We start from the raw sequence: 23,077 nt of genomic DNA on the forward strand, positions 1-23,077 counted from the left end.
ACAAGTCGGAAGGTGAGTGAAGGGCAGAAGGAAAGGGAGAAGCAGATTTCTCACTGAGCAGGGGGGGCTTGATCTAAGGATCTTGAGATCATGACCTGAGCTGAAGGCAAAAGCGTAGCTTAACCGACTGCATCACCCAGGCACCCTTGATCCTTTTTTTTTTTTTTTTTTTTTTTTAATGTGACCTATTGATTACTTTCAGTAGACCAGCCACCTTACTAAATGCTAGGGCTACAGTCTGTACAAGACCTCCATAATTCTCAAAGTTGTATCTTCTACAGGTAAGTTACAAATGACCTATAAACAACAGCAAGCAGATAAAGTACATAAGCCCAGAGATAAGAGTCAGGGAGAGGAATGCATAGCCAGGTGGCTATTTAAATTAAAGCCAACTTGGACAAGATTGAAGGAGAAGAGGAATTTTAGGTGGACAAAATGACTCCTACAAAGGCAGGTTTGATGTGGAGGCAGTAGCGTATAAATAGTTAGGGCTATAGGCTTTTGAGTCAGAATGACCTGGAATAGAGTAATAACTCTATTCCCTTACAAAATGAATGACTTTTGGCAAGTTACTTTGATTTTTTTTTTTTTTTTTTTTTTGCTTATTGGTTTGATTGTGTGTTTTTTTTAAAAAAAAAGTATTGTATACACTTCTTGTGAGAATCACATGTTAAAATTAGTTTTCATTAAACTCCAAATGGGAAAATGAAACCAATTTTCTTGAAATACATAAAAAAACTTAACAAGTTTATATAAGGCACTGCATGCTGGACTCTGAAGTTTGGCTTTATTATAGCAGGCAATGGAAGTACAGATTCTTGTATGGAGAAAAGGTAGCAGTGTAAAGATACTTAAAAGGTCTTATATCCGTGTGTTTAGGGTGTTTTAGAACAGAAGAAATGGAGGCAGGAGAAGGATGGGCATCTCATGAATATGGATATGTGGTAAGAGCTTAGATTTGGGTAAGGAGTGTGAAACCCTTGATAAATTGTATATAAAATCAAAGGAGAGAAGGGTTTAAAAAGTCACTCCACTAAATGAACCTGGGGGAACTGGGAGGATGGCTGTATGGCAAAAATAAGAGGTGATTTTTTTTTTTTTTTTTTTATGTGTGAGGAAAGCAAGTAGATTTATTATGGGATAGAAGCAGTAAGAAGACACAAAGCAACAGGCAGAGGATTCAAAATCAATGCTGAACATTTCTTTTGAAAATAATCTACTGACTTTCAAATTGTTCATTGAAACCAACTGCTATAGGGTGGTTGAAAGTAGTAAGGGGGAAAAAGGAAAAAAAAAAAAAAAACTACCACATAAGTACATTCCAAGAAGGACTATTTATAGTACTAGTGGAACATTCGAGAAAGTGATAAACTTACAAGCTTCACAGCAAGCCAAACTCTGTTTACGTGAACTTGGAAGAGTAATTGCCCCTTCATTTGCAGGGTTTTCCCTCAAATCATTAAAGTCTCACCCTCCTTTAACAATGTCATGAGTCAAATTGAATTAGAATTCCTTATACTAACACATAATAACTAATTTAGCCATCTGGCTGAAGCATGTATAGTAGGGTCAAATAGCAGGTACATCATATTCTATTAAATTACTGTGTTCTTCAGAAAAACTTAGTTTCCCTGGTTTTCCACATAAAGAAAATAGAATAACTTTCTAGAACAAACTGACCACCCATAAAACATGCAAAAAGATGGAATAGTAAAATCTCTTCCAGAGGCTCTTGGAAGACTTCCCTAAAATCCTATCCCCATTGTGCTGTCAGGCAACTATCCTGAATATTGAGAATAACATGCCACCTTATTTCTATCAACATGCTTACATCATCTTGGTATCATCTTTCTGTATTAGCTTTTCACTTGAGGCTGTGAAATTCATTAAATGTTAAGAGTATTAAAGACAATAAAAAGGCTATTAAAAACAGTCCTATTAAGATCTAATGTATATAGTTATTGATTTTGCCAAGTGTATGTATTTTAGTAAATACTACGACGGTGGTTCATCTTGTAGAACATTTCAATGACTAAAACTTTGCTAGTGTCTGTGCTGTCAGTCCCATCCCCCCCCCCCCCCCCCCCCCCCCATTTCTGGCTGCTGGCAGTCATTCTGCTGTCACTGTTGTTAGAACTTTCCTAGAATTTCATACAAATGGAATGATGCAATGTATACTTTTCTGTGTCTTACTATTTCACTTCGCATCATGCTTACATTGTTGTACATATCAGTAATTTCTTGTTATTGTTGATTGACTAAACTCCATAGTTTGAAAGTTACTAGTTTTCCCCTAATGTCTTTTTCTAGGACCCAGTCCAGAATATTACATTACATTTAGTTGTTATATCGCTTTCAATTCCTTTGGGCTGTAACTGTTGCTCAGACTTGCCTTGTATTTGGTGACCCTGATACTTTTGAGAGAACTGATCAGGTATTTTAGACAATGTCTCATTTTGATTTATGTTCTGGTTTCCTCATGGTTACACTATAGCTGAGGATTTCCAGAGTAGAACTTCAGAGGTGAAGTGGTTCTCAATCTACGATATCAAAGAAACATAGCTATTAACATGAATTATCATTAATATTAATTTTGATCACCTGGCTAACATAGTATTTCTCAGTTTTTGCCTCTGAAAAGTCCATTTTTCTCTGCTTTACATACTGTCATGTAGAAGCAAATCACTTAATCTGTACTTATGCATTGTGTGTTGTGTTCCACCTCTTTTTTTTTTTTTAAGATTTTATTAATTTATTCATGAGCGAGGCAGAGGGAGAAGCAGGCTCCCTGCAGGGAGCCTGATGTGGGACTTGATTCCAGGATCCTGGGATCATGACCTGTGCCAAAGACAGATACTCAACCACTGAGCCACTCAGGTGTCCTTGGGTTCCAACTCTTTAAGGAGGTAATACCTATGGCAATTACTTAGAAGTTTCCTGTACATGAGATTCATGTCTTATTCCATATGTATTGATTTACATGGTTTATTACTATGGACTCACGTAATTATTTTATACTTTGGTTAATCATCCAATATTACATATTTAACTATTCAAATTGTTCCTGCTTTGGTGATTAGGAGCTCTTTTACTTGATGAGAACAATACAGTATTTGACCATTCATTATGATTTTAGCTGCAGATGTTTTGCAGATGTGCTTTACCATTTTGTGAAAGTTCACTTCTATCTCTAAGTTGCCGAGATTTTAAAAATTTGGAATAGATCTTTTTTTGTCGAATATTCCTCTGACAATTGAGGTGATCATATGGTTTCTTCTTTTTAGTTATCAAATACTGTGAATTATATTCATAGATCTTTTGATCTTGAACAGTAGCTCAGCCTGACATTCCTGGGGAAAACCAAAGTTGGTCATGATTTTTAAGCTTTTTAATAAAGCTTAATTTGTTGAAAATCTATGTTCATGAGAAATAGTAGTCTGTTATTTTCTGGCAATGTCTCAATGTCTTTGTCTGATGTTGTCATTGAGGCCTTGTAGATTAAGTTAGAAAGTATTCCCTCTTCAATTTTTTCAAGATTTGCATGTAGAATTGGCATTCTTCCTTAAATATGTAGTAGAATTCACCATTGGAGCAAACTGGATGCAGAATTTTCCTTTTAAATTATAAATTAAATTACTTTAATAGATGTAAGGCTACTCAGGCTATCTATTTCCTCTTTGGTGAGCTTTGGTGTATGTATTCCATGGAATTTATTTAGTAAGTTTTTGAGTTTTCCATAAAGTTTTTCATATTTTCTCATCTTTTTCATGCCTTTATGTATTGATGCATAAAGTAGATGCATCAGTATTTCTGATATGGTAGATACCCTTCTTTTTCAGTCTGGCCAAATGCTTATCAATTTTTTTTAAACAAGCTTTTTTTTTTTTTTTAAGGTTTTATTTATTTATTTGTTTGTTTGTTTGTGTGTGTGAGAGAGGGAGAGAGAGAGAGAGAGGCAGAGATACAGGCAGAGGGAGAAGCAGGCTCCATTCAGGGAGCCCAACGTGGGACTTGGTCCCAGGTCCCTAGGATCCCACCCTGGGCCAAAGGCAGGGCTAAACCACTGAGCCACCTGGGCTGCCCAAATGCTTATCAATTTTATTGAACTTTTCAAAGAACCAGCTTTTGGTTTATTTTTTTATTTTTCTTTATTTTTTTTTTTTGCTATTTTTTGTTTCTATTTTATTGATTCTTCTATCCTTCTGATTTTCTTCCATCTTCCTAATTTCTGTTTAATTGTCTCCTTTTCTAGCTTTCATTTGGAAGCTTAAGTTATTGATTTCATACCTTCTTATTTTCCAGTATAGGAACTTATTGCTATAAAGACTCCTGAAGTGTAGGCAGCATGTCACAAATTTTTTTTTTAAAGATTTTATTTATTTATTTATTTATTTATTTATTTATTTATTTATTTATTTATTTAGAGAGGGGGAGAGGGAGAGAGGGAGGGAGGGAGGGAGGCAGAGACACAGGCAGAGGGAGAAGCAGGCTCCATGCATAGAGCCTGACGTGTGACTCACTCCCGGGTTTCCGGGATTATGCCCTGGATTGAAGGTGGTGCTAAACCGCTGAGCCACCCGGGCTGCCCATACAAATTTTGATATATTGTCTTTACATTTTCATCTAAAGGAAAACATGTACCAATCTCCCTTTTGATTCCTTCTCTGAACTATGGATTGTTTAGAAGTGTTTTATACCATATGGCTTATGTACCATAAAATAGTTCCATTTTAAGCTAAAAAATCATGGTTTTTCTTTTTAAGTTTATGTAAGTACCTAACCATTACCACATCTAGTTTGAGCACATTTCTGTTGTCTAAAAACATTTCCTAGTGTTCATTTGCAATAGATCCTGGTCCTCATTCCCAGCTCCAGGCAATCATTTATCATCTATCTATATAAAATTGGCATTTGTGGGTATTTCCTATCAATAGAAACATAATGGGTTATTTAGAAGCTATAGTTTAAATTCTAATATTTGTGAATTTCATGAATTTCCTTTTGTTGCTGATTTGGAATCATGCTTTGTAGGATTTTAATTTTTAAAAATTTACTGAGGCGTAGCTTATGGTCTTTTATATACTTTATTTTGGAGAATGTTTGATCTACATTTGAAAACCATGTATGTTTCCAGCAGTGGATGGAGTATGCTAGAGATATCCATTAGGTAAGGTTGGTGAATAATGTTGCTCAAGCCTACTATATCTCTGCTGATTATCTAGTTTCTCTCTTCATTATTGATAATGTAGTATTGAAATCTCTAGTTCTCTCCATTTTTGTCATCTTCTTTACTTTTTGGGGAGCATAGTGTGTTAGATTCATATGTTTATATATTTTATATTTTTGTTGAATTGACCACTTTTGAATTTTTGGGGTCTGGAACTGTGTATTTTCTTTCTAATACTGGCATAGCCAGTACAGCTCTGTTATGGTTACTGTTAGGTTCATAGAGCTTTCCTCATATTTTTACTTTCAGTCTCTTTGTGTCATTAAAACTGAAATTATCTTGGACAGAGAGTACAGATGTATCATATTTACGTGGTCTCAATTTTGTGAATCTATGCATTTCAATTGGAAAATTCCATTTGCATTTAATAATTATGGGTATATTCGAATTTATGTCAAACATTTTGCTATTTGCTGTTCCTCCTTTACTGCTTATGTTGGATTACATATATCTACTTGGGGTATCACCTAAAAAATAGTTTTGGAAGAGTTAGTTTTTCAATGGTTCCTTGAGGATTATAATATACATGTTAATTTAACATCTGCTTCAGGTGGATACTAACATAACTGAAGTGAAATAAACTCTGTTCCAGTATAGCTCCTTCCCCTCTCTTATCCTTTGTGGTATTCTTCCATAAACACTGTATTTTAAAATAAAGTTATAAAAGAGTTTTATTTTTTATTGCACATTTCTTTATCAGTCAAGAGAAGAGAAAAAGATATTCAGATTTTTGTTTTATATCTAGCTAAGTAATACCTTTACTGGGGTTCCTAATTTCTTCATGGATTTAGCTTACTGTCTGATACCATTTCCTTTTTACCTGAAGGATTTCCATTAGTATTCCTCATGAGGCAAGTTTGCTAACAATGAGTTCTCTCAAGTCTTTGGTTATTTGGAAATGTCTGTACTTATCCATTTTTAAAAAATAGTTTGAAGATTCTTAATTGCCTTTTTTAAAAAAAATGCCATCTAGACTATAGTATCACCAGGAACATCTAGACTTGTTCTCAGAAGTAGTTTAAAATATTCTTCCATTAAACCTAACAATTGCATGGAACACAAGCATCACAAAATCAATTGGTCACCATATGGATCAAGACCGAAACAAAACTACTATATCATGTTGCCCAAATACAAAATTTTTAAAAAAGAGAACATTGCCCAAACTACAAAAAATATAGACCTTTCCCTCCCATGATTAAAATGATTAATAAGACTGACTCTTGTCATTTCATCAGTTACAGGTTAGCTTCATTTCATTCTTTTATTACATAAGAATTTTTAAGATAAAGTTATAAAATTTCCTCCACTGTGTGGCATCATCTAATCCCTAGCCAAGACCTCTTCCTTGAGCCTTCTTCCAATACACCAAAATTCTGTAATACCCTCTTATTGAGACATTCCATGGTTCATCATGGTGTGTGGTCTCCACATTCCAACAAGTTATAAACCCAACTTTGTTCAACTATAGGTAAGTTACTGGTCTCTTTGGCTGAAGAACATTGACACTTGAATTAAAAAAGATGAAAGTTAGGATGGGCAAAGACATACCACTTACTTGTAACTGAAACTAAGTAATGGATAATATTGATACTAGAAAGTTTTAATTCAAGGTAGAACCTTAAGTTAGCTTAATATAGATGAATAACAAGAGATAAAAATTATAATTAAGATCTAACTTGAAAGTGTGTAGGTACTGAAAAATGGCGGAAAAATGAATAAAGATCTTGGAATACTCTTGCTTTAGATTAGCAGTCAGGAAGTATTTTTGTAAAGAGTCAAATAGTAAGTGGTAAATCTTTTCAACTTTGCAGATCATGTCTGTTGCAACTACTCAACTTGCTGTTGTGTTATAAAAGCAACACAAACTGGTATGTCTGTTTGAAGAAAACTTTATGCACACTGAAATTGGAATTTTATATAATTTTGATGTGGCACAAAATACACTTTTTCGTTAATTAAAATATGTGGAAACTATTCTTAGTCCAAGGAATGGATAAAAATATGTGATGGACCATAATCAGCCTGTATACCTTTCTTGATACCCCTTCTGTAGATCAGTGTTGGCTCACTACCTCCTAGCTTTACTATATAAGGTCACCTTCTCAGTCAAGGCCTTCCTTGATTTCCTTTTAATAACAGCACCCTTCCTCACCTCCTTCTCTTCTTTTAGTTCCCCTTTTGAACTGCAATTAAAGGAACTATGTTTTATTCATTTGTTTATTGTTAGACACTCCTCATTAGAATGTACATTCCTTTCAAGTTAGAATTTCAGTTTTGTGTTCCACTTCATCCCCACCCTTTATGAGAGTATCTGGTGTGTTGTACACTCCTCATGAATATACAAAGGATAAATGAGAACCTATGAGAAGAATCACATCGCAGCAGATAACAGTAGTCACCTGGGGCTAGAGCTTGTCATATTTCAATGTCTACAGTCTGGGAATATACATGGAAGATAGCTTCATGTCACATTCATGAGAGTACTTGGGAAGCATCTTGGGAAGCCAAGGGCAAAGACATAACAGCGAACAGATTGAGATTTTATTTAAATATGAGATACAGGAAGAGACTGGCCAAAGTAGGGAACTTAACCTAAAAATCCTGTTTGGATTGAAGTGTTCATTTGTTTTCCTAATACCCATCTGGTGAAGACTTACAAGAGAGTATTTTATCAACTATAGATAGGTAGTAGTGGTGGCCTTAGAGGAGGAGGACTGGGGGTTTAACTGAATGGAGAATTTACTTTCATTTAGATTGTTTGAACAACCTCTAAAAGCAGGCTTAAGATTTTGCATATGCCAGAGTCTTAAAATGCTGATCTGATAAGAACACTGGATGTTGAAAGCTGCTTTTGAGTACGTGCTTGCATGGCATACACACTTGTTCAGAGGGTTGGCTTGGAAAGTATAATCTATGTCATGGGGGCCTAAGGCCACTTGAAACCACTTCTTGGATTAGATATAACCATTTTTATCTTTTCTTTCACTTTTAAAGATAAATTTTTAAAAGAAGAGATGAAGATACAAAGCATATCAAAGCATACAAATCAGAATGTTGGATACAAGGAAAATGTTTTTTTAGTGATCTGTATCCTTATTTCTGGAACAAGCGCTAATACAGTGTGTTAGTTTCTAAAGCATTTTCCCATTTTCTTAGAAGGCTAATAAATGAGCCAGATTGTGAATTTTTAGTGCTGATCTCTTGTTAGGCAGTAGAAGACATTCCAAGTACATACACTCCTGGTTTTAAAAATGACCCATGCAGGGGCTCCTGGGTGGCTCAGTTGGTTAAGCTCCCAACTCTTGATTTGGGCTTAGGTCATGGTCTTAGGGTGATGAGATCTAACTCTTGTCAGGCTCTGTAGTCTGCACAATTCTGCTTGGAATTCTCTTCTCTTAAAAACCAAAAGCTAAAACAAAAACAAAAAACAAAAAACCAGGCCCATGCCTTACATAGGAAGGACAAAATTCTGAGGCCAGTGTCTTAGTACCTGTAAGAAAGGAACTATCACTTGTTTACCCTTTCACAACAGAATTCAAATCTTACAGAGAAGTCTGTTAATGTGGGGAGCGCGTACTGTCAGGTGAGGAGGCAAAGTAGAGGTAGGTGACAATTTAGGGACTGGCACAACATGCCTTCAGTAATTGTTAAATGACCATTCAGCTACTAAAGAACATTGAAAATATAGACCTGGTCTTGCCCGTTTTCCAATTTATTAAGAGAAGTTGGAAATCTAAATTCCTTTATGAAATCTATCCAATTTTTAAATGTCAGTCCATTAATTCCAGATATTTAAAAATTCTATGTAGGTCAAATAAAATACCATCTTCTGGCTTCCTCCTTGATGGGCACTCTGAAGAAGATACTTGATCAAATTACTTTCTGTCACATGATTGTAAAGTTACAGTGCAGTACAAAGCTTACTGTAGCTTGGGAGGAATAATCGAGGATGGGGTATATACTTGAGAACATTTGTGTTCTTACAGTCTTGAGACTGAGTATCTAGATAACTAGATCTGAGAAGAGGCACAGATACATAGATCATAGATTCACCTCTTGGGATCATCTTTAGCAGTGGCAGTCTCTCAGCAGTTTGGGAAAGGTAGTTTCAAACACTATAAAATTTATATTACAATATGCATTACCAACTTTGTGAAAGAAAAGAATAGCTTGATAATTAAAAAAAAAATGAACTGATAGGTAACTAAGATAGTGTGATTGAAACCATGCTTGCCAAACAATATAAGTTAAATAGCTTCTTGAAACCTTTCAAGGGAAATAAATCTTATTTATAGCATGGTTTCTATGAGAATAAATTCCAAGTACTAAACTATTTATATTTCAAGGAACATTTAAAATACAGCCCTTTCATAAACTAGAGGCAGCCTGCCTGTGGTCTCTTCTCCCAGAGAACAAGATTTGGCTACGAGCAACATTTTCACCGTTTTGGAGCTTTGGGTAGCTATTGAGCCAAATAATTTAGAAAGGCAAGAAGAAAGAAAACATGAGCTGAGGGTGGCCTGTGGAATGTTACCTGGGTGCCTTACAAACAGAGGACTGCCCTGCACTTCAAAGGACTGACATTTATGTTTCCTTTTCTCCTCCCCTCCTGATAAAAGCTTCTCTGTTCCTTCTGGGGGATACTTGATCAGCCTTCGCAAAGAATGACCCCACACAGACCTCACGAGGACCCTTGGGCAGCTGACCAAACTTCACAGGCAATTCATCCACCCCTTCTTTCTACTTCTGATGCATGATTTTCCTCCCTGCCACTTTGTAGGGGCTAAAACAAGTTTGCACTTTCCAGTGTGTGTCGGCAATGTCTCTAGGAATGTGCCAATCTTGGATAACACATTTCCCTAATTCTAACTTATATATAAGTTAAATATATATTTGGATGTGTAGATAAATTTCCATTTACTTCATGGGTTTTTTCCTCACATATTGGTAAGTCAAGACCATATCCTAAATTTTTAATATCATTTTAAAAGCTTCTTCATAACTTTCTTTCTGATCATCAAGTGTTAAGTAATCACCTTTTCACGAAAAGCGTGATATAAGCCCTTCAATTTTTTGCCATGTAAAAATATTAACCTCTCATCAAAACACACTTTATTATAGCATGTAGGGTCAGCCAATTTTCAGCCAACACACAAATTGGCTCGTCCTTTTAAGAAGATAGAGCTATCACTCATCTCCAGGCTTTGAGCTGTCTTTATGGTTTCTGACTTTGAAATTCTGTTCTGGTTTATTGTATGTTTTCAGACTCTGCTCTTCCATGGTGAGTGTAAAGTGGAGGTAGATCCTATTGCCAAGCAGCTTCTTTTCCAGTGCTTGCTATCTTTTTGAACAAACAAGTCCAGTTTTAGACTTCCAAGCTTGACCCAATCCCCATGTTGATGTGTAAGAGATCATGCTCTCAAAGAAAAAATTTAGAACTAATTCAGTTCCTTGTTCCCTTATTGCCAGTCCAAATCTGCCTCTCCTCTGAGATCATGTTTTCCAGTCTCTCACTGGGAAATTTAATAAAATTTTAATCTCAGGAAAGATTTTTCTCGGTAGCTCATCTCCATACATGCATATTGCCTTTGTAACCTTGCCATATCTCCCTAGCTTGTCTCCTCATTTAAAATGTCTCCATGCTCCCAAGAATACTGGCCTGATAAAGATGTTTTATCCCAAGGGCCCTTCCAACAACCTTTCCTTGATTATCCAAATTAGAAGCTTCATTCATATAAAGCTATAAAAGGAATTATTCTGGATAAAACTTGGCACTTGGCAGGACAGTTCTTAAGATATCCTAAGGCATTCAGCCTTGGTCTCCACTTTTCTGTCTTAAAAAAACAATTCTACAAACAAAATCCTTAATGTAAGACTTGCCTAAAAATGCATGCAAAAAAAAAAAAAAAATGAACCTGAATGCAGGCAGGATATGGTAGGCAGAATCCAGTCCCCATAAAAATGTTCATGGCCTAATCCCTGGAATTGTAAATCTATTAGTTTACATGGCCAAGTAGATTTTGCACATGTTGTAAAGGACCTTGATCTGGGGGAATAATCTTGGATTCATTGTCTCTAGAAGGATTTCAAGACTGTTGGCTTGAAGATGGGGGAAGTTGTCAAAAGCTAAGGAAAGTCAGGGGCCTCTAGAAATAAGAAAATAAAGGAGATGGACTGTTCTTTAGAGCTTCTAGAAAAGAATATGACCAGGCTGACATCTTGATTGTAGCTCAATGAGACCTCTGTCAGACTTTGGACCTCCAGAAATGTATTATAGTCCTGTTTGTGAAGCCACCAGGTTTATGGTAATTTTGTATGGCCAAAATACAAAACTATACGAAAGAGGCAAGGAGACAATCCTACTCCTTACTAAAGAATTCTAGTATGAATATTTTATTTTATTTTATTTTATTTTATTTTATTTTATTTTTATTTTTTTTAATTTTTATTTATTTATGATAGGGGGCGGGCAGAGACACAGGCAGAGGGAGAAGCAGGCTCCATGCACCGGGAGCCCGACGTGAGATTCCATCCCGGGTCTCCAGGATCGCGCCCTGGGCCAAAGGCAGGCGCCAAACCGCTGCGCCACCCAGGGATCCCCTGAATATTTTATTTATTTATTCATGAGACACACACACACACACACACACACACACACACACACACACACACACACAGGTAGAGACACAGGCAGAGGGAGAAGCAGGCTCCATGCAGGGAGCCTGATGTGGGACTTGATCTCAGACTCCAGGATCATGCCCTGGACCAAAGGCCAGCGCTAAACCGCTGAGCCACCCAGGGATCTCTAGTATGAATATTTAAAAAATAATTTCAATAGCACAAAAGCTGTCTTCCACATAACATGTGTATCCATATATGTATATACATAAATGTGTATATGTATTATATTACATATAATGGCATACTTGTATGTATATGGTGTAGATATATAAACATGCCAAACATTATAATTTTCTGAAAATTCATTAAAGTTGGATGTTGAGATGACAATTATCTATCTTGGCTTTAGAATCCTTCCCATTCAGCAAAAGACCTAAAACCATATAAGATGTATTTACTTACACCGTCACTTAAAGCTATCACTTGTGTCTCAAAGTCTAAACCAGGTATCCTGTTCAGTTCTATAGTAAGCTATCTATTAGAATTTGCCAACCATTACATGAACACTTAGTTTGGATAAGTTCCAAAAGTAATAATTCACGTATTTTTCATGGTGTGAAAACTATTTCTTAAACTTTTACTCCCTGTAGATTAACTTTGATCACTACAGAGTTGCCGAATTTTCATGTTATTAATTTCCAAAGTTTCTTTGGCAAGGAATTCTGACAATTGAATTAATACTTAATTAGGATTTATGTAACTTGTTGTTATGAGTGACTGTTTATAGTGAACTTGAGACCATCATATCAGCTCCTGATTCCATTTTTTTCCCCTAGATTTCTTACCAAGGGATTTCTTAAGAAAGTGTTATTAAATATTCATTCTTTGTAATAGAGTGTAATAACAATTTTGTAAGTTTTGGTTACTGTTGAGTGCTCTATAAAATGTATAAATACTAGTAAAATAACTTTGTTTATAATGTTGAGAGCACGATAATGATAAGGCTAAATGTTATGATATAGACATAATTTAGGAGTTTTTAATAAAAATGATACATGCTCGGGATGCCTGGGTGGGGCAGTGCATTAAGCATTCAACTCCTCATTTCCTCTCAGGTTGTGATCTCAGGGACATGAGATTTAGCCCCATGTCAGGCTCTGCGCTCAGCACAGACTGCTTGAGACTCTTTCTCCCTTTCCCTCTGCCCCTCCTACTTGTGTGTTCTTTCTCTCTCTCCCTCTGTAAAATAAATAAATCTTTAAAAAATAACAATGATACATGCTCATTAGAAATTTAAAATGAAAGAAAAAGTGAAAAACAAGTTACTCGAAACGTTGAGCTATTAAATATATTGAGATAGAAAGATAAAAAAACATAACAATGGAATTATGTTGTACATGAGATTTTTCAATCAAGATTTTAAATTTAATTTTACTTAAATGGGATAGACAGTAACTAGACGATGAAAACAAGCGAATGTTGAGGTTTAAGTGTTTCTTCACCACGAAAGGATTTTTTGAAGTGTTTTAAGGTCATAAGAAATTAGAGTGATAGGGTTGAGGTTACTATTTTTCCAAGTCCATATTTCAAGTTTGACAGTGTTAATGTAATCATGATTATGAAAGATGAGGTAATGGTGTTTCTGTGGTGGACAGATTCTAGGGTGGATCCCACTTCTCTCCCCTCCTGGGAACTCTTGCCCTTGTGTATTCTTTCTGAGTATGGATAAGACTTTTGATTTGAATCTAATCAGCAGAACACAGCAAAGGTGAAAGGATGTTACCTCCATGATTATATTATATAAGATGTTAATATCTGTTTTGCTAGGACTCAGATCCTTTCAGACTCTTGGACCAGAAACCTCTGTTTCTTGTTGCCTATTGGACAGAGCCACCCTCAGTTTCTCCCATCAGGGTTATTTTTTTTGTTGTTGTTGTTGTTGGTGGTGTTTTCATAGGAGAGTTCGTGGAAATAGCTTCTTGATTGGTCAAATCCAGCAGTGGGAGATTTCCAAGAAAAGAAGAAAATTGTAAATCTCATTCCATCCTTAAAATTGACCCTACTGCTTATCCCCTGAGTTGGAAATGGGAGATGAAAGGGGAGTCTGGGTAGTGGGGGGCTCAGGTTACTTAGATTTTATACATTTCTTGGCAGGGAAGCTACTGACAAGCAGGACTCACATTATTTTTATATTTGCTCATACCTTCAAAAGCCATCAGTCACTTGAAACAATCTTCTGGATGCCAGAGAATTACGTTGTGTTTTAAAAATTGGTATTAAAATTCTGAGTTTCTTCCTAATTTCAGTGGTCATACTTATTAAATTTCAAACACAAGGATTTGTCTCCTTAATAATGAAAATTAATTTGTGTAGTTGGCTTTTGACACTTTTGCCTGACTCACATCCTTTCTCCCTTTGTGAATTTGGCTTCTGTAATTAAGGATGATTTGGGTTGAACTGGCAATCATGTGGCCTCACTTCCCCTGCTAGAGTGGGGGTGGGGAGGTGGAGCAGGAGCCAGTGTGATGGAATCACAACAGTGATGGGACTTGGTAGTATTCCTACACTCAGGAAAGACTGGAGACATTTTGGAAATTGCTATCAATATTGAAGAAGATACTGAACTTTTTATTTAATGTACTTTGAGTAGGTTTCTGTCACTTGACACTGAAATGATTGTGACAAACACGATTTGTTTAGGGTTTGAAAATCTTGATAATAAGCTTTTGGCTTCTCCATTAAACTGGGTATATTTGATTTTATTTCCTGATAATTCTACCCTGATTAAATTAGTTATATCTTGGTTACTGAAGCAGGGATGTGTAACAGGATCTCTTATTCTACGTTTTAGATTGAATTAGAAATCCTCAGTGGAAGTGTTATCAGCTCTTTGTGTCCTTAATGATAAATAGAAATTATACTTAATGTAATTAAATGTCTTTATAATTTTTAGAGCATAAATGATCACATTCAATGACTAATTTGTTTTTAATAGCCTAAAACATGTTTATTTTTTGACGATTAAAATAATAATGTGTGTGTGTCTTAATTTACGCATAACAGTGAAATTAAGTAGAAAGTGCATGCTTCCAGTATTAGGGGTGGATTATATGAGATGAAATGGTCGATATTTGTCAAATAAAATACCATGAAAATAGTGATTTTTAAAAATATTTTCCAAGGGTATTTTGATAAGTTTGTCAACATAACTCTGCCCAATTTCCTTGCTTTGTAAATGTTGGTTCTAGAACTCTAACACCCATGCTTTTACCTATTATATAATGTTACTTGACTTTGTAAGTCCTGAGGGAGTATTTGTTCCTGATTATCAGAGGTTAAAGAAAGGCTTGCTTAATAGATTTGTAAATCTCAATCTTTGACCTTCATACACTTCCTATCCTTCCAGACTCTCCATTCGTGAATATTAATCTCTTCATTCATATACTAAACTCATACTTACTAAGGATTTATTATACGCTATACATTAGAAATGTTACTACAGTGGATAAGAACCTTGCCCTCATGCAGTAATGCTCTCTTGAGGGAAACAGACACACATACAAAACGCCTTCTCGACAAGCATTTTGGAGACTTCTTGAGGTATGCACGTCTCTGAAATGAGAATGGACAAAGGAGAGGGCAGAATGATATTCCTAGAAACTGAAGGAAGCATGGGAGGAATTGAGGCAAGAAAGACAGGGGGAGAATGTGAGGTGAAGGGAAGACATGCTCAAGGATCTCAGGAAGGGAATATCCATCTCAATTAAGGAGGGACTCACAGAAAACCAGTGGCAGCATTGGAAGGCAGGGGGCTTCCTCATGCCAGGTGTGCCTGAGGAGAGATTCCACAGTAAGGGGTGATTTGGTTTATCTTGAAGCATATGGATTTCATGGAAGTTTCTACAGTGATGTGTTTTGCTTTACATTTTGAAAAGATGACTCTGTGGTGTGATATGGGGGGAAAAACACAACAAAATACTCAAACTACTAGGGATGCCTAGGTGGTTCAGTGGTTGAGCATCCGCCTTTGGCTCAGGTTGTGGATCCCAGGGTCCTGGGATTGAGTTCCACATCTAGGCTCCCTTCAGGGAGCCTGCTTCTCCCTCTGCCTATGTCTCTGCCCCCTCTCTCTGTTTCTCTCTTGAATAAATAAATAAAATCTTAGAACACACACACACACACACACACACACACACACACACAAACCCCTTAAACTATAACTGGATTATCTCCAGAACCAGAGCCAATAAACTCTTGCACAACCTCGGGAAAGAGGGATAGTAACCTGAACAGGGTGAAGGGAGGAGGAATGATGGTAGATGTGGTAAAGATGGACTAGATGGGGAAAGAAGTAGATAGATATGAAAGACATCTGTGAGATAAAATCCAGCATACTTGATGGTGGGTTGGATGTGAATGAAGAATGGGAGGGAGGCAAAAGTATCAAGAGTGATTATTAGAATTCTAGCTTTGTACAACTGAACAGATAATTCTGTCTTTGGAGGAAAGAAATATGCTCCTCTAAAGTATCACAACCTTTAGAATTACTTGTAATTGAACTGTCTCTCCTCTCTTAACTGATGGAAACCTCTTTGTCCTTCTAGAGTCCCACTCATCATTAAAACCTGGGGAGAAATCACACAGGCCAAATTAGCATAGGCTGTCATATGAATGATTGACTCACCAGCATCACCTGATATGGTAATACATCCTTCTTAAAAGGACATTTTTAGCTGAGATCTTAGTGCAATGAAGGTTATTTTGGGTATTAGAGAACAAGATGTGGGGGCATGGATTATTCCCAGTGTTTCTCTTTCCCTGTCATTCAATTTCATCCTGAAAACAAGATACAGGTCCCTACATGTCACAATAATAAATGTATTGAGGTGTTATGCCATTTGTCCCAATGGGATTTTAACCCAATATCTTAGATTACTTACAATAGTTTTAAATTAGCAACTGTTTCTGATTCTAAACAAATGACATATTACAAAGTGTAAACAGTATAAATAAGAAAGTCGTACAATTAAGTCTCATATTACTATTTATTAACGTGAATTTGAGATTCTTTTTTCTATTTTTCCCCCACTAGACTTAGGAAAGATCAATTTCAACTATTCTTGATTTACTTTCATTGAAATTTTTAAACACAAGATGAGCTCGAGTCATCAAAATACTCAGCATCATGATCCCTTTATTTTAAAGCTGAGGTTTCTTATTATCCACTAATACTCTTTCATGTTAGAAAACAAAGTAATTAGAAAACCGAAAAAGTAACTTGTGGTGGTATAATATAAAAGCTGGAATGTGCTGTTGCCTATGTAATACATATGTGTTTGTGGAATATACATATATATACACATATGGCAATATGGGTCCAGCTTGAAGCATAATGCTCAAGGGAAAAAGGAAGAACAGTATGATCTGTGACCTAATATTATTTATTAAAATACAGCCATGCAAAGAACAATATATTTTGTAGAAGAACATATCACTAAAAGATACACCATAAATTCATAAGAATGTCTATCTATGAGGGATGACTAGGGCATGGAAATGGAGATAATGGAGAATCCATAATCACCTAAAGGACACCGAACAGGTGAGTGAGGATAATGTCCAGTGCACTGAGATGGCTGGCTGCCTCATGAAAGGTAGAAATGGTTATATTAGAAATTACATAAAGATACACAGATGGAAATAAAATATCCTTACCCGTTTAAGGTTAAGCTAAGATATCCTTAGCTGTTAAAGAGTTTCTATTCAGGAATTCCTGTTAGGAATAAACATTTCCTCGTGGTAAGTCTATAAAAAGAACTGTCTTAATTTTTCCATTATACAAAATACCCAAATCTTGTGGATATTTAGGTTGCTTTAAATATTTTATTACTGTAAATAAAAATGCTAGGAACATTTATATGATTAAAATCCATCATAGTTTTTAGGAGATTTGTAATTATTAACTAAATATGATTGGCAGGTTTAAGGCTTTTGATAACAATGCTCTATCTTCTCTAACAAGGTAATACCAGTATGTATTCTTAAACTTCTTTCCTAAAGCATAAGTTTATTACTTTATTTTTTAACTCTTATTTCATCACATCTTTTTTTCTAAGATTCAAATCATATAAAAATACTATTTTTGTAATCTCTCTCCCTCCTTCTACCCCACTGAGTCCCCCTAAGTTCCAGATACTCTTCTGTGTTTGGGATTTTAATTCTAGATGCGTGATAGGAGCTATATGTTGTCTTTTATTGAAAAAAGAGCATGTAATGGGAAACATTTTTTAAAGTTTTGTACTTTAAAAGCTAGATTTGGAGTACTTATTCTTTTAGCTTTTGCAGGAGCAGAATCTTGAATCCTGCAATCATCTTTCTATCTGAATTTTATACAATATATAGATTGGCATTTTCTTTGTTATAATAACTATTATTTTAGCAATTTGATGAAGTATGATTTAAAATTTTTGTATGAACTTCTCATGGGGCACCTGGGGTGGAGGGCTCAGTTCATTGAGTGTCCTGTCTTGCTGTCCACTCAGGTCATGATCTCAGGATTGTGGGAATCAAGCCCCACTTCAGGCTCCAAGATCAGTGGGGAGTCTGCTGGAGATTCTCTCTCTCCCTCTGCCCCTCTCCCTCCTTGGCATGTGCAGTCTCTCTTTCAAATCTTAAAAAGAAAACAGAATTGACCATTCATAGCTTTCACATATGGTATTTGGGGTAGCAAAGCAATATTTAAGATCACTTAGTCTTCTGGAAAACACCGCTTATAATATTTGTAATTCAACCCCACTGTCAAAACAGCCAGGAAAAGTTTAGATAGCTTTCCTGTATTTCCATGTAAGATTGATAAGATCAGTGGTACACTCATCGGGTACATTTAGGCACAGGAATTAATCAGCAGTCGTTGACTGAGCATAGAGTGTGGGCAGCAGATGATATGTGCTACAATAGGAAAATAAATGGACGGGGAAAAAAGGCACATCCTCTGTATTCCAAGAAACTTTAATATGATTGGGAGAGACATGACAACATATAGGAAAAAAGAATTCAGTTTGTAAGGTAGCCGTGTGCTGTGTGGGAAGTAGAAGAAACAGTGCTATAGGATTTTCTAGACAGTGGTACAGACTGGAAGGGTCACAGAAGGTGCTCGGGCAGTGCTGAGGTTTGAGGAGCACGTGGGATTTAGAGGAATCGAGAGAAATGAGGGGGATGTGTGTCATGGGTAAGAGTGGTGAGGGTTTGAAGGAGTGAGGAAGGACATAGTAGATCATAGTATTCCTGAAAGCCTGGTCCTGTGTTGAAATTGGACAACAGAGGCTGTGTGGTGGAAAGGTGCTGTGTTATAGGGGTGAAAATTCTTACCCCAAACAGAGAGCTTTTTACCACTCATGTGAGGTACTGCTCTCCAAACCATTGAAGCTTCCAGGTTTCTGAGCAGATCTGTTTATTCACTAGTCAGTTTTCAAATAAAAACCAGGGATGTATTCTCCAGTTGGTGTTAGGTATAGCTTTTGACTGGTTTAGCCATAATGTCTTCATTTCACAGACTACTGAAAAATATCCCAAATAATATGTCAGTGAGGAAGTGAGGGGGGAGGGGTAGGCAGGAGAAGGATCAGAATGAAGGGAGTAGAAGAAGTCTAGCAAATGATGCTAAGAGCAAGTATGCTTTGGATTCTGGAGGGCTATTTGTTCCAGGAAAGGTGTTTTAGAAAATGAGATTATAAACCAGTGAGATTATATATCTAGAAATCAAAATATGATTTAGAATTTCTGAGAGATTGGCAAACTATGACAATGGAAAGAACAAGAGCATCCTCCCTAGCGGGGGAAAAAAATCACTAGAATCTGAGTTTATCCAGGAAAATCAAAGTGACAGGCCTTGCTTCAGCATTTTCATTCATCCTTAACAAATTGAGACTCTTACCCATAAGTTGCAAAGCATGATTGATGAGAATGGGGATAAGCATTTGCCATAAATTACTGAAGTCCTGTTGTAGTGAAAAGAGTACATGTGGTCAGCTTCTGTTTTATTATTGCAGTGCTAAAACTTTAAAATTGCTTGCCTTATGTCTTATATTAAATCCCCAAACTTGCGCTGGGAAGGAAGCAGACTAAAGCCTAGGTAGTAGCAGATTCTTTAATCTGGGGTTGTATGCTTGACGTGTGGCAATATAAAAAGGGAAATTGTGTGTTAGAGCTTTCGTTGAATATGCTTTAGAAATCTTATAGAATTGGCCGGCTATTCATAGTTTTCCAGCACAGTATTTAAGATTGAAAAGCAGAGTTTAAGATAACTTCTTAGTCTGTTTTGGAAGACCTCATCTATAATACTTGTACATATGTAGAGAAGACACCATCCTAGTTTGCCTTTAGCAAGACGACTCTTCATTCACACAGATTCAAAATGTTAGAAGCAAAACAGGGAGTCTGGACATTCTTATCTGGGCTCCATCCCATAGATTAAGATGTATGCAGAAAGGCCTGCGTTCTGCTTCTGTTGTTTTAACCATCTGTAATGTGAACTTGAACAAGCTTATCGATGGCCTCCCTCTTTGTTAGGGATTGGCATTCTTTTTTCCATAAAAAGCCAGATAGTGAATAATTCCTGCTCTCTAGAATGGCTAGATGATCTCTGTCACAAGTGCTCACTTGGCTCTGTTGCTGTAGCCTAAGAGTTGCCGTGGACAATAAGCAATGAGTGGTTTTGGAGGTGCTTAGGAAAACTTGACAAAAACAGGGCCCAATTTTCCCAGCAGACCAGTTCGCTGAACTTGACCTATGTTTTCAGAGAACTAAGTGAAAGAAATATAATTAACTATTTGAGTTTTAGGCCACAGTTTCCATTATACTTTTTCTATTTCTTGGTGCCAAATTAGTGTGATTTTAAAAAATCTGTATGAATTATTTCTATTATTTAGGAAAAAACCACTGAAATTAATAATTCTAAGAGAATAAAACTCTTTAAAAATGTTAATCTTACCTATTTTTTTTAAAAGATTTTATTTATTCACGAGAGACAGAGAGAGGCAGGGAAATAGACAGAGGGAGAAACAGGCTCCCTGTAGGGAGCCTAATGTGGGACTCGATCCCAGGACTCTGGGATCATGCCCTGAGCTGAAGGTAGACACTTAACCACTGAGCCACCCAGGTGCCCTAATCTTACCCATTTCTTAGCCAGAAAAAAATGGAATGTTTTTCTAGAATATGGACAGTGTATATATACTTATGTAATCTCTGTAAATCCTAATACTATCTTAATTTCCTTATTGTAGTTAAAAAAAAAAAAAAGTAGGACAGGTCTGGTATAAATTTTGTATATGTTTCTGGAGTATAAACTTGACCAGGAGGAATCTAGAAAAAGACCCCAGGAGAAAAAAGGAAGGAATCACTGGCAAGACTTAATGCCTTTACTGTTTTTGAAAATGGTGGATAAAGGACTTCTGGGTGGCTCAGTGGTTGAGCATCTGTCTTTGGCTCAGGGCCTGATCCCAGGGTCCTGAGATTCAGAGTTCCATATTGGGCTCCCTGCAGGGAGCCTGCTTTTCCCTCTGCCTATGTCTCTGCCTCTCTCTCTCCATCTCTCTCATTAATAAAATAAATAAAACCTTTAAAAAATAGTGGGTAAAATCCTTTGAGTGAGTAGATTGTGTGTAAGTGGTGAAAGGCAGGATGGAAAATGAGATGTTATGGTTTTCCTTATGACAGGAAAGAAGTAGAGAAGGAAAAGAAACATTTAGTGTATGTGTCTTAGACATCGTGCTAGGTTTTTGTCCTGTTGTTGCTGTTGTGTAAACAGAATTGGTCATAGTAAAAATTTTATTTAGACTTTGTCTTGTAAATATCAAATTCTAGCTCTTGCAGTGCTAGAGTTTTGAACAGCAAAAAAGCAATCGTGCAAGGTATTTTTTACTTTCTTCTTTGCAGCTGAGAGAACTAAAGCTCAGAACAGTTGCTGTCACAGTAAATAGCAGAGCCAGTATCGAAACAGGAGCCATATAATTACAAAGCCCAGCCTCCTTCCACTGCACTACATTGTACAGATGTGATTCACTAAGACAACGGAATGTCTGAGGGAGACCTCAGCCTCTTTGACAAGTCTGGGGATGGCTTTCCTCTGCAGTCTGGGTTGATTCTTAAGGATGCGGCTTTTTTAGTATGAAGGGGATGATGTTACTCAGGAATTGTAGAGGCCACATGGTGCCACTTAACTCTGAGTGCCTTGACCCCCAGAAACCTGCAAATGGCTAATAAATCCTGGTGTACAAATGGCAACATAGGTAAATGACTAATTTGGATGTGACTTGACTCGTATGAAACACCTCTTCCCCCACCCCCAACACCCCCCCCAAAAAAAATCCAGTCTGGGCAAGCAGAACATTGATGTCAGCTATTGCAATGGAAAAATCAGTTCTTCACCCAGTTTACAGATCAAAGCCAGTTTACTGACCCAGAACCCGCTGATTAAAGATCCTTCTGGAAGGACCTTGCAAAGCCACAAAGACATATGATAAACGTTCCTCTGATCCTTTCCCAAAGGAATGTACAGACTTTTGCCAGGTTAACTGTGAACTAGAATGAGTAGAGTATTCAAACTGATGGTAGATTCTTAGATACAATCTCTTGAGCTGGTGCCGCTACTGTGTAATCTAAAACACGATCATGGCTCTCCTCTTGGACAGGAAGCTATGGAGATGTTGGAATTCTGGCACCACATAATCTGACAGTGCTTCTGATGGGTACTTGTGTGTGGGGAAAAAGAGGTTGATACACACTAACGGACAAGAGAGTCACTTTTTTTTTTTCTGACTTATAAAGTAATAGCCGATAAAAGCTAAGTAAAAAGTGCTAAATGGGAGACTTGCCATCCTTTCAAAAAAGTTAAGTCTGAAGCAACGTCGCATTCCATCCAGAATTTCAAAACATTATCCCCCATCCTCATAGACTTATAGGACTTAGGAACAGGGGTTCCCAAACCATCTCTTCTAATTGTCCTATTTGTACCCCTACTCCCCCAGAAAGACATGAATTCTAGCAGATGATGATGGTGTTCATAAACTGACCCAAGTCAGTCCCAGCTGCTATACTGGACCTAATGTTTTCCTGAGACAGACTGACAATAGCTCTGGCATTTGTAACATGGTATTCATCTCTTAAATGTTCTTCTCAATTCCCATAGGGGGGATCAACAATAATTAATATTCACATGGAAAAAGAAGC

The 23,077-nt window shown here is 36.6% G+C and overlaps 1 long non-coding RNA gene across 6 annotated transcripts in view; it reads left to right on the forward strand.

Moving 5' to 3' along the window:
• Positions 1-23,077, forward strand: part of LOC111098014 — a 195,761-nt gene that overhangs the window by 16,102 nt on the left and 156,582 nt on the right. For 4 of the 6 annotated variants that reach the window (XR_005366650.1, XR_005366645.1, XR_005366647.1 and 1 more), the window contains exon 1: positions 16,459-16,552. The exons of 1 other annotated variant lie outside the window; for it this stretch is intronic. This is a non-coding gene — a long non-coding RNA (uncharacterized LOC111098014). Of the gene's footprint in view, positions 1-7,033; positions 7,099-16,458; positions 16,553-23,077 lie in introns of those variants that run through there. One more of the 6 variants, XR_005366648.1, reaches the window with a different exon arrangement.

Source organism: Canis lupus, chromosome 11 (genome assembly GCF_011100685.1).
Source record: "Canis lupus familiaris isolate Mischka breed German Shepherd chromosome 11, alternate assembly UU_Cfam_GSD_1.0, whole genome shotgun sequence".
Taxonomy (NCBI): Eukaryota; Metazoa; Chordata; class Mammalia; order Carnivora; family Canidae; genus Canis; species Canis lupus.